Raw genomic sequence first — 13,451 nt, forward strand, 5'->3', positions numbered from 1 at the left:
AGAGACAGAGAGAGAGAGAGAGAGACAGAGAGAGAGAGAGAGAGAGAGAGAGAGAGAGAGAGAGAGAGAGAGAGAGAGAGAGAGAGAGAGAATATTAAACTAATTGCTGATATTTATCAATTCTTTAAGGTTTACTGTGGCACTTCACACATTTAGCATAGAGCCTGGAAGTGCCCATTATCTGAGGCCACAGGCGCTAGTGAACTGCACCCTCCCTGGCCTGTATCCAGCCATTGTTGTTTGTCCAAGTTCTGTTCTGGGGAATCCTCACCTTTCCTTGGGGGATCAGGCTCCCCACCAACCCCTTCAGGGAAAAATTGTTCATTATAGTAATAATAATAGTAATTACGGCAATAGTAATAGTAATGACTTAGAAGTCTAAGGGGTTCTCCCTTCCAAAAGGGAGGAAGTTAAGAGAAAGAGAGCTATCTAAAACCCAATATGAACTGAGTTAGAACAGGTTGTTGTGTTCTCACACAGAAAGCAATGTTAGATCTCTAAGAATCATAGTGTGCATAAAGAAAACAGTCTAAACAGGATTTAGTAACAGTTTATAAATGTGATCACCCAGGAGTCTGGCTATTCAAACCTCAACAAGACAAAGAACAGTGTGAAAGACTACTAATTGGCCATTGCATAGTTTACCTCGCTCCTCATTGTTTCATTAACTCCTGGGACCAAGCTGCTGGTTCAGTGACTAAGGTGGCCAGTCCTCTTTCTAGTGGCCTTTTGCTGATGCTGATGTTTCCCCTGCTAATAGTCACTGTGGATACTGTAGGTCCTTTGCCAGGTGGCTACTCCCTATATAAGTTGTCTTCCTTAACTACAATGTAAACTTTTTGAAGTGCTTAATAAATATTTGTTTACTACATTGACTGAGTGACTAGGTGTTTCTTCTCTTCCCACAAAACTTATTTTTGGGAGAGGACACTATAGGAATACAGAATCAAGGAAAGAATGAAGGGAAAAACCTTTACTAAGCACTTACTCTATCCTAGACACAGTACTATGTGTTAGAGATAATACAGTTATCCCTTCCACATCACCACTTTCCCCATTGTGGTGTCCATGTATCACGAGTCAGCATAATGGGAATTTTGGGGGAGTTTTGCAGAAGCCACAGATGGCACACGAAGGCCAGCAAATGGCACAGAAAAAGTTTTGAAACTCAGAAATGCATTAAAATATACGTATAATATTGCATAATATTAACATATTTATATTTTAATGCTGTAAACGCCCCATAAAAGAAAAAGAAAAAATTGAAACTTCTTTTCTGGTACAAAGGGAGGGCCAAAACATCTTGACATAGATTTTCCAGATTACAAGGGCACTGTGCCCCTAGCCCCCAAGATATGGAAGGGATAACTGTAAATACCAAAACCGGGCAGGTCCTGCCTTCAAGAGCCTTATGTTCTAATAATATTTTTCATTTCATTCATTTCATGGGAAATGGTGAGTTGATTAACAGGGCAGTCAATTGATCTAGAATTTCCAGAAACAATGGTATGATAATGCTATTGATTAGATTGCTGAGCCCAGAGCTAGAGGAAGATAGAGGGTGAGGAAAACTCAAAAGTCAAATAAAAAGAAGTGACTAAGCTGTCCCAGGCTACCCATTTCACCTCACAACCACATCCCTAAATCATTATCCAAGGTACTCTGTCCATGAATACTAATGGCTTCAAACATTTACCGTTCTTCTCTCCAATCTCTCACCTGGCAACCATGTTGATAAATGACCTCCCATGGTGCATAGTGGTCAGTGGTGTTCAGATTGACTGACCTTGAAATTCATCTCAACTGAAGGGAGCAAATATCCATCAAGTTTCCACTGTATACAAAGCACCAAGAAGGTGGTAGAGATATGAAGATGAAAAACAATACAATCTTTATACTTAAGAGATTTTAATTTACTAATATACTAAATGTGGAGTTTACCCAAATATAAGGATTTTGATATAAGTTTTGCAAGGGTTGTAAAAAAAAACTACTATGTTATTAATCAACACTAACCATATGAGCTATTAAATAAGAGGTCCCATGAAAATTTCCCAAAACACCTTCAGAATGACACTTTCTGCTTATTTGATAAATGACTTGGCTTTTATATCATTTTCTTTAATTCTTCCTCCATTGCCACACAGGAGGTATGATTATAAAGTTATGAGACTAATTCTTTCTGGCAAAAATAGCAGAACTTAAACGTCTAAATGACTGTTTTCATATTTATCCTCCACCAAACTCTCTCCAGGCATACTTCTATCCCAGAATTGTTTGGTTTATATACATTTATATAGATTTATTTAACTTAATGTGTATATATACATTATATACATCTATAATACATATAGATAGTATACCTTTATTGTCTATCTTTAAGGACCAGAATTCTCCTTACTGGGGAGCCCTGTATGTCCCCCATAACATAATTTTTGATTCCAAAGGAAGAGGCCAAATATCTCAAACTGATTACAGGAAGTATTTTAATCAATCATCATGAATACTTACAAACAGGGGCAATCTGGGGTGACTATCAGACAAATTTATGGATTCCCACTAAGGAACGCCCCAAATCCCCCTGGTAATTATAGAAAACAGAGGCAAGAGGAGCTAGAAAGTGCATCACTACTAATTGGTGGATATTTGTGGTTTTCTGCTTAATAATGAGCTTGAGAGTTAAGCCAATGTTATGCCCAAACATAAGTCTGTGTATCGATCTTGTCCTAGCCACATATCTATCATGATATTCTTATTTTGGCTTTCATAAGTCATAGTATCTTAAGTTTTGACTCAGTGTCTAAAATATAATTTTGTATCTAAGTTATCATCATAAACAGGTCACCGTGTTTGGGCTTCCACCTTTCACAGAGGTTAAGTTTTTATGGTTTTTCACTTATTACTGTATTTTATTACTTTTTCCCAATCAGGACCCACTCTCTCTATACATATATGTGTGTAAATGTACAGGATGTGTAAGTCATTCAAGGGAGAACTAGTATGTCTTGTGTGAGGACTGCCAAGCACTTTTCAGGGTTGCTCATCCAACATTGGTGTCCACCTGCCACCCAACTCCCACTTGTGGCTCCAAGAAGCTGAAGCAGGATTAGTGGCCACACCCTGGCAAACCATCTTGGCCAACAGGTTAAAACAAGTTTAGAGTAGTGAATAGGTTTCAAGACTTTCAGTGAGTTAGGTGGGTGTCTACCCCAAGCATGTGAAGACTTCCCCAGTGGAACAGGCAGATATGAACATTTTGTTTCAATGAACCACAGAGGTGGTAGAAGAAGATGCTGGGGTTTCTCAGAGCTTGGTAAGACACTGAAGATGCCAAGGTCATCCATTGCTTCCAGAGCCATCACCAGTTGTTTTGATTTTTGTCTTGTCAATGGGCTCCAATGACTCTGGAAGAGAGAGTGAAGCTGTTAACTTCCAAGCAACTCTGCCTCACTTAAATCCAATTTGCCCACAAGTCAAAAGGCATCCCTTGATCTCGACATTGTGATGTCATTTTGGTCCTCCTGGAGCATGAAGGATGAACAACAATATAAATGCACCTATATTTGCATACATTTATACATATATATATAGATATAAATTTATATATTTATCTGTTACCTATCTAGATACATAAACGTGTATAAACATATATAAACATCAGAATTCAAGGATAGAAGGATTCATTGAGATAATTTGACATAGGATAAAATAAGAATAAAAAGTATGATTATTATGGGCCAGCTAGTCAACAAAAATTATTAAGTACTTATTATGTGCCAACCCTATGCTAAGTGCTGAGTAGTCACACTTAGAAAAAGAAAGACAGTCTCTGGCTTCAATGTATTATAAACAAGCTTATATTTTCAATGAGTATTATCATTGATTCTCCACTGGCTGAGAAGCTAAGGTTTTGCCTGGCTAAGTGAGTTTCTGGGATAATTTGGCATTTGTTATATCACAGCTATTGATTAAACTTCTCTAAGAAATGGAGATAATAGTCACTAACTTTAATTATGTCCATTTCCCAATTTTCAGAGTCAATAGTTTATTGAAATAAGTGAGCTTGGAGCTCCTGTATATCAAAATACCTTCTCTTCTTTAAATACCTCTTAGTTTTGTGTTTATCTTTATCCTGGTCTATGAATTTACTACCCTAAGAAAACTCATTCAGATATGAGTCCATTATCAGTAACCAGGAATTTTCTTTTTGTTAAGATTTAGCTAGTTTTATTTTTTGTGTGATGTTGTTCAGTGTTCCCTCTATCCAGCATTTTCTTATTCCCTTCTGGAACAAAGCATTGATGTTGTACTGACATGAAACTTCCAAAAGATGTCTAAGTTTTTGACCCCTTTCTTAAGCCATATTTTCCAATATATCAATCTTCAGTTTTTCCTGTGCCCACTTTTGTATTGAAGTCACTGGGGATATATGGGATATATATTGACTTGATTTGGAGGATGTTGTGAAGTTCTTCATAGAATTTCCCTGCTATACCCCCTGCAACAGATATTAGTGCCTAGGCCACAATAAACTTGGGGAGATTTGGGCATGTTTTTAGGGCATGGAAAAGGAGGAACTTAAAAGGAAAGAGAAAGAGACAGAAACAGAGAGAGACAGACAGAGAGACAAAGAGAAAGAGAGGCAGAGACAGAGAGGGAGACAGAAAGACAGAGGAGGGAAGGAGAATGATTAATAGGGCAAGAGTATACCTAAACTGTGTTAGGGCAGCTAGGTCATACAGTGGATAGAGTACTGGGCTTGAAGTCAGGAAGAATCATCTTCATGAGTTCAAATCTGACCTCAGACACTTACTAGCTCTATGACCTTGGGCAAGTCACTTAACTCTGCCTCAATTTCCTTATCTGTAAAATGAGCTGGAGAAGGAAATGGAATCTGGCACTTTAAAACCCTGCTTAGTAGCTACATTTAGCAGTTCTACAAAATCTATCTCCCCATAATTTCCATCAATTGATCCTAGTTTGTCTTTGGGGAACTACACACAATCCCTACTGCTTTTGTCCATATCATGGATCTTCAAATATTTGAAAAAGTCACATCCCCTTGAATCTCCCCTTATCCAAGTTAAAAATAATTAATTTCTTCTACCAATCCTCACATTATAGAAATTCAATACTTTCCAATCTACACTGTTAATCTCATATTCTCCTATTTCCTCAAGGAGTTTGTCCTATTAATTATTCTTTCTCTTCCTATCCTTTTCTTCATTTAAGTGGCTCTTTCCCCATTCCTGATAAACATACCCAAGTTTCCCAAATCCTTTTAAAAAATCCTCTAATTTGATTCTGTCATTCATGAAAACTATCATTTTATATCTCTCATATCTTTGACTGATAAACCTGCTGAAAAAAAGTCTGCACTAGCTATGTTTACTTCCTCATCATCCTTTTGTTTCTCATCCTTTCTCAACCTTACTTTTCTGCTAGAAGAGTTCTCTCAAAAGTTACCAACAATTACTGGATTTTTTTTTTTGTTTCAGGTTTCTCTGTCTCTGATGAGAACCCTATCCTCCCTATATTTTAAGACTTGGTCCAGAAATCCAAAATTCACTTTTAGATACTACCTTCCAAGCCAACTCCCCACCACCACACATGCACACATACCTTTTGGTTTTTCACATATACATATATCCCTTGGTTTCTGGGTTTTATTTCATTTTTGTTTGTTTTTCCAAAATATAACTTTCTCTTTTGAATTACTAGAGTATGATAGGCAGCAGTGATTGGGATAGGGTGACATAAGGAATCAATTATGTCCCTTAGGTCTTCAGTTTCTTGTCCAAGACTTTGTAATCTTTGGAACAACCTTCTAGGTCCCCCCTTACAATGTTGTTTGAGATTGTTTGTCTCACCAAAAATCAGTAGTGGTCATCCATTATGAAAAGTATTAGAAGGTTCTCTGTTATTTTTTCAATATATGCCCTAGGAGGAAAACAGACCTCCCTATTATTATTATCAACAAATAGTTGCTTCAATCAATCAGTGAATAACCATTTATTAAGTGCTTACTAAGCTCTGGGCATACAAAAAAAGGGGGGGGGAAACAGTTCTTGCCTTACATTCTTTTTTTTTTGAAGGGGGGAAGACTAGGCAATTGGGGTTAAGTGACTTGCCCAAGGTCACACAGCTATTGTCAAGTGTCTGAGGTCAAATTTGAATTCAGATCCTCCTGAATCCATGGCCAGTGTTTTGTTCACTGCACCATCTAGCTGCCTCTAGGAGCTTACATTCTAATGAAGGAAACAACATGTAAACAATTAGGCAAATACAAGAGACATATGGAGTAAATGGGAAGATAACCATTGAAGGGAAAGAAAGTACTATCATCAGCCGCCACTACTTGTCTCTTCTTCCTCTGAATCTCTGGGGATAACTCCTCACCTGATGGAACTTGTGGATCCACATCATTATTTGAAAAAAAAAAAGCATTTAGCATCGCTCTTAAGACTTGTTTATGCTTCCCCTTCAGAGTACTCATTCTCTCCTCTCTAGGAAGAACCTCCTATTTATCTCAGCCTCAAGGGTTGAGGAGTCTTTCTACCCTTTTCTTTTGTATGACAAAGAGCAGTATTCCCCAGAGTCTCTTCAAATTCCTTTTCTTCTTTGTTTTTCACACAGAAGATATTTTTCCCATTTTTTAAAGAAACATTTTATCCTCCCTGATAACCTAGAAGGTGAAGAGACAGTCTTTGAATCCTTTTACATTCTTTTCTGTAGAATTTTATATTTTGAATGTAAAAGGATGTTGGAGACAATGTCCACTGGAGTACAGTAACCTCCAATATTGCTCCCTATTCTAGCCTTGGGGGTGTTGTTCTGACTGTGATGAACTAGGTTCAGTCTGTGACTAACAAAACAATCCTGCTTATCCCTAAAGGAGGAAAGCAGAAGCCTGCACCTGGAGCAGGAGTGCCAGTGTGATAGTAATGGCAATTAAAGATTCCCCTGTATTGGCTTGGTTTTCAAATTGATTGTATTAAAACCCAGAGTTTGTTAATCCCACCTGTGGGATGGGCTTGTTGATGTGAAAAGAAAGTCCTGAAGTGGGAGGAGCTGGTGATGTAGATTTGGAGAGACAAGAGAGAGGCGGAAGTTCTTTTTGGAAGCAGCACCTCGTGGAGAGAGACTAAGAGAATTGCTAGTGGCTGCTTTGAATTGCCCTGGACTTTTGAGACCTGCCCCCTGAGCTGCCAAGGACTGAGGAGACATGGCTGTTTTGCTGGTACTTTGTCTGTCTGTTTTGATGTTATTTTGCCAGATTTGTCCACTGGTGAAAGACTGTCCTGTTGAAGAAGTCCTGGAACCTAGCATTTGGTTAAGAAGGCCTGAGACTGTCCTGCAGACAGAGAGTGAATACTGTCCGCTGGTGAGGGACAGTACTGTTGTTGCAGGGGTCTGGAGACTGTCCGGCAGACAGAATGAATACTGTCCACTGGTGAAGGACAGTGCTGTTGTTGCAGGGGTCTGGGAGCCTTTCTGTTGGTTCAGAAGCCCTGAAGAAGGAGAGAGTGAATACTGTCCACTGGTGAGGGACAGTACTGTTGTTGCAGGGGTCTGGAGACTGTCCGGCAGACAGAATGAATACTGTCCACTGGTGAAGGACAGTGCTGTTGTTGCAGGGGTCTGGGAGCCTTTCTGTTGGTTCAGAAGCCCTGAAGAAGGATTTTCTTGTTGTATGTTTACAGAAATCCTGGGAGAGGGCTTTGCTAATGTGTTCAGGGGTTCTAGGACTGTTCTACAGACAGAGGATAAATTCATGAAGGGACTGGCAATGTATCTTATGGCCTTGCTAAGCCTTGTCTCCCCAGGAACTAAGATTGCTGAGAACTTGCCTCTTGTCAAGATGAAGAAAAGACCTCCATTTGGGTATTAAGTGCTGTGTTTAAACTTGATGTAACTCTGGGGTAGATTCAATTGTGATCCAGGGGTGGGGAACTTTTGACCTTTTTGTGTTCTATGGTTGAGCAAATGAATGTATTTTACTTATGTTTGGAAACTAATCTCCATTTGAGAAGAGGGGCTTTGTGGTGGACTTAATTAAGGTATAGCCTAGGGGTGGAGAAGTATTTGGAACAGAGACTTTGTAATTGATTGAATGATTGGAAAGTCCTGGGGTGGGGTAGGCCTTGGAGATTATTTAATCACACTTAATAAATGCTGTATTTTGAATGATGTCATGTTTTGATCTTCTCTGTTCTGGATTTGTTACTGAATAAAATAGAGAGCACCTATGCTGGTATTTTGAACCTGGGAAGTTGCCTTTCCTTGGCATTACATTACAGCCAGTCAGAAAGAGAGGGAATGGACTCCTGGGAGGCTAGACAGCAGACCTGATGCTGCCACCACCAGCAGCTAAGCAGGAGACTAAGAGGAGAGTTCTGGAAAACCATGGAAAGAAAGCATATGTATTTATACATAAATGCTTGAATAATGTCTCTCTCATTAGACTGAGCTCCTTATGAATGGGGACTGTCTTTTGCCTTTCTTTGTGCCCCAATGCTTAACACAGCTCCTGGCACATTGTGGGTATATAATAAATGCTCATCAATTGATTGCCTGACTTTTGTTTTAAAAACATAAAATAAATGTGGTTAGCCATTGTATACTGATCTATATGCTTTATTATGCAAATGCAGCAGAGAAAAGACGTGAGGAGGAGGGAAAGAGAGAGTCAGAGTCAGAGAAAGACAGACTCAGAGAGACAGAGAGGGGAGAGGAAGAAGGATATATATCACAGCTATGATACACACATATACATACATATATATACATATATATATGCGCCATGGCAATTTTCCTAGATGAGAACTCAAGCTGAACAAAGAGAATTATTGATGTATTTTCCATAACTTATCAGAGCAGGAAGAAAAAAGACATTTAGACTGTGATCTTCCTGGGTAATAAGTTAACATTAGTCTTGGTTGCGGAAGGCTGTGAAAAACTGGGTCTGATATAAGATATGGCACCTTGGCCATTGTCTTTCATTTTTCTTTGTCTTTCTCCAGCTGATTTGAAAGGAAAATCATTCCTTCAATGACACAACTGAGAAACTGACCAGAGAGAAGGTCATGCCTAAGGGGAGGAACTAGAAAGAAGTAATGTCATCCATGAGAATGGGAGAACCAATGGAAGGGAGTAATTTGCCCTTCTCAGTGATATAATAACACAACATATCAACATAAATGCTAGATCAGTGTAGCAGTTATTTGACCATATCCGAAATGAGAGAACTAGACGAAATGATGAGACAATCTTTTCAAACATAACATTCTATAGTTCTACAATTCTAATGAGAAGAGACTGGCCAATGTGGTCAAGTTGAAAAAATATTGGTCTGGTAATCAGGGGAGCTGGGTTCAACTTTTGGCTCCAGAAAGAGCTCTAGACTTGGAGTAAAAATGAGCAGGGTTCAAATCCCACCTCACATACTTACTAGCTATGGTTCCATAAATATATCACTAGAATTTTTGTGCCTCAGTTTCTTAAACTATAAAACAGGAATAAAAATATTTCTACTACCTAGCTCAAGGGGTTATTGGGAGGATCAGATGAGGACATTGGACAAGTCACTTAACTCCATTTTCTAATCTCCCTGACTCACATGATCATTGTGAGAAAAGTCCACAGCCAAATGTAGAACGTGACCTAAGTGTGAATGTATATGATTACACATGAAAACTGCTTAAGCAGCCCTGACATTTCAGGGAGAGGGAAGACAGAAAAAGAAAAGCTGGGTTTAGATGGAGACCTGCTGTTTTGTTCACAGTTAACAAAAGAGGAGGCCTCCCTGAAATGTTTGCCTAAGGAAGAAGGATTTTAATTTTTCACCACTAATAACAGAACAATAATATCTTAGAAACAATGCCCCTAAGTGATTATTTCACCTTGGAGGAAGAGTGAGTGTCTCCTCACTGGAAGTGTTTATGTGCAGAATGCATGAACATTATTGGGAATGTTGTAGATAAGATTCATAATTTGAGTAAAGGTTAAAAAAGATTATCTCTCTGGCCCCTACTAACACTGTAAGTCTGATTCTGGGAGCCTCCTCGATTAACAAACACAGCTCCGCAAACTCAGAGAGATGAAATGATTTAGCCTAGGAGACAAAATTAGGGACAGACAGTGGAAGAGGATCTGGATCTCCTGATTTCAGCTATAGTGTGCTTCCCGTTCATTGAACTATGCTGAGTAGGTCTTTAGAATTCCAGTTCAGTGGGCTTTTAATTAGACTGGGTAATAGATCATCAGTCTATTGTTGTGATAGATTTGAGAATCAAGCCAGGGAGGTGGATTTCACTTTTCAAGAACTCAGAGAAATTTAGTTATATCTGAGTTCTGAGGATTAGTGCAGCTATCTATCAGGAGGTCTTTAAATTGCTTTGAGGATTGACATAATAGGACTTTGCATTATTCTGCAGCCCTCTGGGTACTTTTCCGACTTTATTGTGCTTCAATAAATCCTTCCAATATCTGCTGAAATAGTCAGAGGGCAAGTTTTATTATCTCTGTTTTATTGGAGGAGATGATAAGATTTGTCATTAAGTGATGTGCCTTAAATTACTCACTGAGGCTTCATTGGAACCAGCACAACAAAGAACCCAGGTTTCTTTACTCACCAGCTCAGGGTTTATCAGCTATATCTTGCTGATAATGTGCTTAGGGCTAATGCTCTCAGACATAGAGAGCTACAAAAAACAATCTTCTAATTCCAGACAGCAATCATGGTCAATTGAGTGCATGCATGCCTGTGTGATTGTGTGTGTGTGTTTGTGTGTGTTTTACAGAGTTGGAACTAGGGATCATAGAAGGGTCATCTGATGTCCTGTAAACTGAGGACTATGATGGGGCGAATTTCAGGATTATTATATAGTATCTCTGATTCTATAGGAGCACCAAATATTGCAATTTTGATATTGATTTAGCTCTTCCTCCTTCTTGAAAAATAAATCAAAGTTTAACTTATTATAACCCATAAACATTACTCTGTAAATGAAATCATATATCTCACCCGGGTATGTATAATTATTTTCCAAAGTATATGTATTTGCACTGTTGTCATGAATAAAATATAAATTCATTCAAAAACATTACTGAAATCCTACTGTTTGTCATAATGAATTTTCTTACCAAAGGTATTTCCCATCATCTGGGAAGATATTCAGCATAAAGTCCAATAGAAAGAAGAATTCTCTAATAGGTCTTGAAATTCTTCAGGTGCTTCTATTTGAGGATGACATTGTGCTGATTGCATCCAGTACCAGAACAATGCAGTCTCCTAAATGAGATCCATAAACACTAAAAAAAATTGGACCTAACACAGTAAAAATCAAGTGGATAAAGAATGGTTATTGCCATAACGTGATACATAGTTGAATGGACAACTCATGGAGCTCACCCATCAGTACACATATTTATGAAAAACCCTCAAAAGAGACAATGAGCAGGACCCAGAACTGAACAGGAGAAGAATGGCAGACTAGACTCCCTTTGGGAACTTGCAGAGTTCTTTTAATGACCTCAAACCCGATCTGTTTCAACTTGAAACAAATGCTTAACTGTTAATAAAAATATTCTTCCAGTGAAGTTGTTTGGTGTCAAGTCATGGACCATCACAAATTCCAAAGAACTGAAGCTGAGTATCACAGAAAGGGCAAAGGTGGTGCAGTGGATAGAGTTCGAGGCCCAGAGTCAGGAAAACTCTTCCTGAGTTCAGATCTGGCCATAGATACTCACTAGCTGTGTGACCCTGGGGAAGTCACTTCACCCTGTTTACCTCAGTTTCCTCATCTGTAAAATGAGCTGGAGAAGGAAATAGCAAGTCATTCTAATATCTTCGCCAAGAAAACCCCAAATGGGGTCATGAAGAATCAGACACAGCTAAAAAAAATCACTGAACTGAATCCATACAATGTTAAGATGTAATGTTAATGGGATATAAGATCTTCCTTGCCCATTAATAGGCCTCACATGGAGCCCTAATGAAGAACCAACTAGGCTTTGGGCCACAGGGATCCCCACACCTTTCCAATTAAGTCAATCAAGTCTGATTGGAAACAGTATATATATAGTATTGCTTGGGGGGAGAGGTGTGGGCAGAGAGAGAAGCAGACAAAGGGAAGAACTTGTCTAGGATAACTTGTTTGTGGGGAGGCTTGTCAGAGAGACCACTTGTGATGTCAGCGCTTCCTGGATTAGTGATGAGTATCTTATTAAACCTTGCTTTTTGGTATCCTAATAGCAATGTCCCAAATAAATACTTTGGTTTTGTCTTGGAGGAGGATGGTTTATTATATTTTGCAAACAAACCCTGGCAATATGTATGCATATTCATAGCAGTTGCTATAGGTATTGCATTGGCGTTACACAAGAGAACTCAAGGAAGGCCCCTAGCATGTTGGGTAGACTAGCTTTGGCTCCACTGGACCATGAACAAGATTCATATAAAATGGATGGGTATGAGCTGGCTGTAATCTATATTACAGATTACAGGAGAGAGTATCTACATAGATAATAATCAGAGATCCATTTGAGTATTGATCTACTAGAGTATTATCTTAATAAACAGGAACTAATAATAATAACTACTATTGTATGTGGGACCAAAAGGTTTTGGTGTTCTAAAGATGTCTTCATTCTCAAAGAGAGTGGAAACCACTTGCATAAATGAAACAACTACTCTGTTTTGGCTGAGAAGCAGTGATGATGCGACTTTTAAAAGTTTAAGAGAATGATGAATTTGAAGGCCAGGATGTTTGGAGGGGCATCAATATGTATGTTGAAATTCCCAGGGATAAGAGTAAGATTGGGAGAGGGGAAGAAGGGAAGACTGTTATACTGGCATTGTTGAAAAGGAAAATGACCTGAGAGTTAGTGGATAAAATCAGTATAAGGTTAGATAGATGAAGTGAACCTCAGTGGAGGAGAGATTAATGAGTGATGGTGGCAGGGGAAAGGAATTGGGAAGTGGTGGTGAGAAGCAAGGGATATAGCTACTTCTCTGGATCTAGTATATATATATATATATAATCTAGAGACATGAGTGAAGAGGCATCCACCACTGGAGAGGGTATTCATTCAAGGTTGCATTGTCTTCAGGGGTGAGCTATGTTCAGGTTTCTGTACCTAAGATGGAAGGATTATGAGAGTTGAAAGGTATAAGATGAAGGAAAGTTTAATTATAGCACTGGAACTGGAGTTCCAGAGGATGTAATGGAAGGGGAGGGTTGAATTCAGGGCTCTGCTAGTAAATGTTTAACAGCATCTCTCTGGGGCAAAAAATTGAACTCATGGCACAGTTTAAATTAATATGCATTATTAACATTTTCTCCATAACTTTCTTAAATCTAGACAATAAACAAAAAATAAACTAAGCCCTGGTTTGTAACATCTGCCAATGTCTGCAGTGTAAAATCTTGAAATAAAAATTTTTAAAT

The 13,451-nt window shown here is 38.6% G+C and overlaps 1 long non-coding RNA gene across 1 annotated transcript; it reads left to right on the plus strand.

The window, feature by feature from the left end:
* Window positions 1–6,971: 6,971 nt before the first annotated feature.
* LOC138166127 (uncharacterized) lies at window positions 6,972–8,264 on the plus strand. The gene is made up of 2 exons (XR_011169540.1): window positions 6,972–7,402; window positions 7,526–8,264. It is a non-coding gene; the product is annotated as an uncharacterized lncRNA (long non-coding RNA).
* Window positions 8,265–13,451: the final 5,187 nt, after the last annotated feature.

The sequence above is a fragment of the Petaurus breviceps genome, unplaced genomic scaffold, assembly GCF_028583685.1.
Source record: "Petaurus breviceps papuanus isolate PSGF00001 unplaced genomic scaffold, PetGlider_PUasm1.0 220, whole genome shotgun sequence".
NCBI lineage: Eukaryota > Metazoa > Chordata > Mammalia > Diprotodontia > Petauridae > Petaurus > Petaurus breviceps.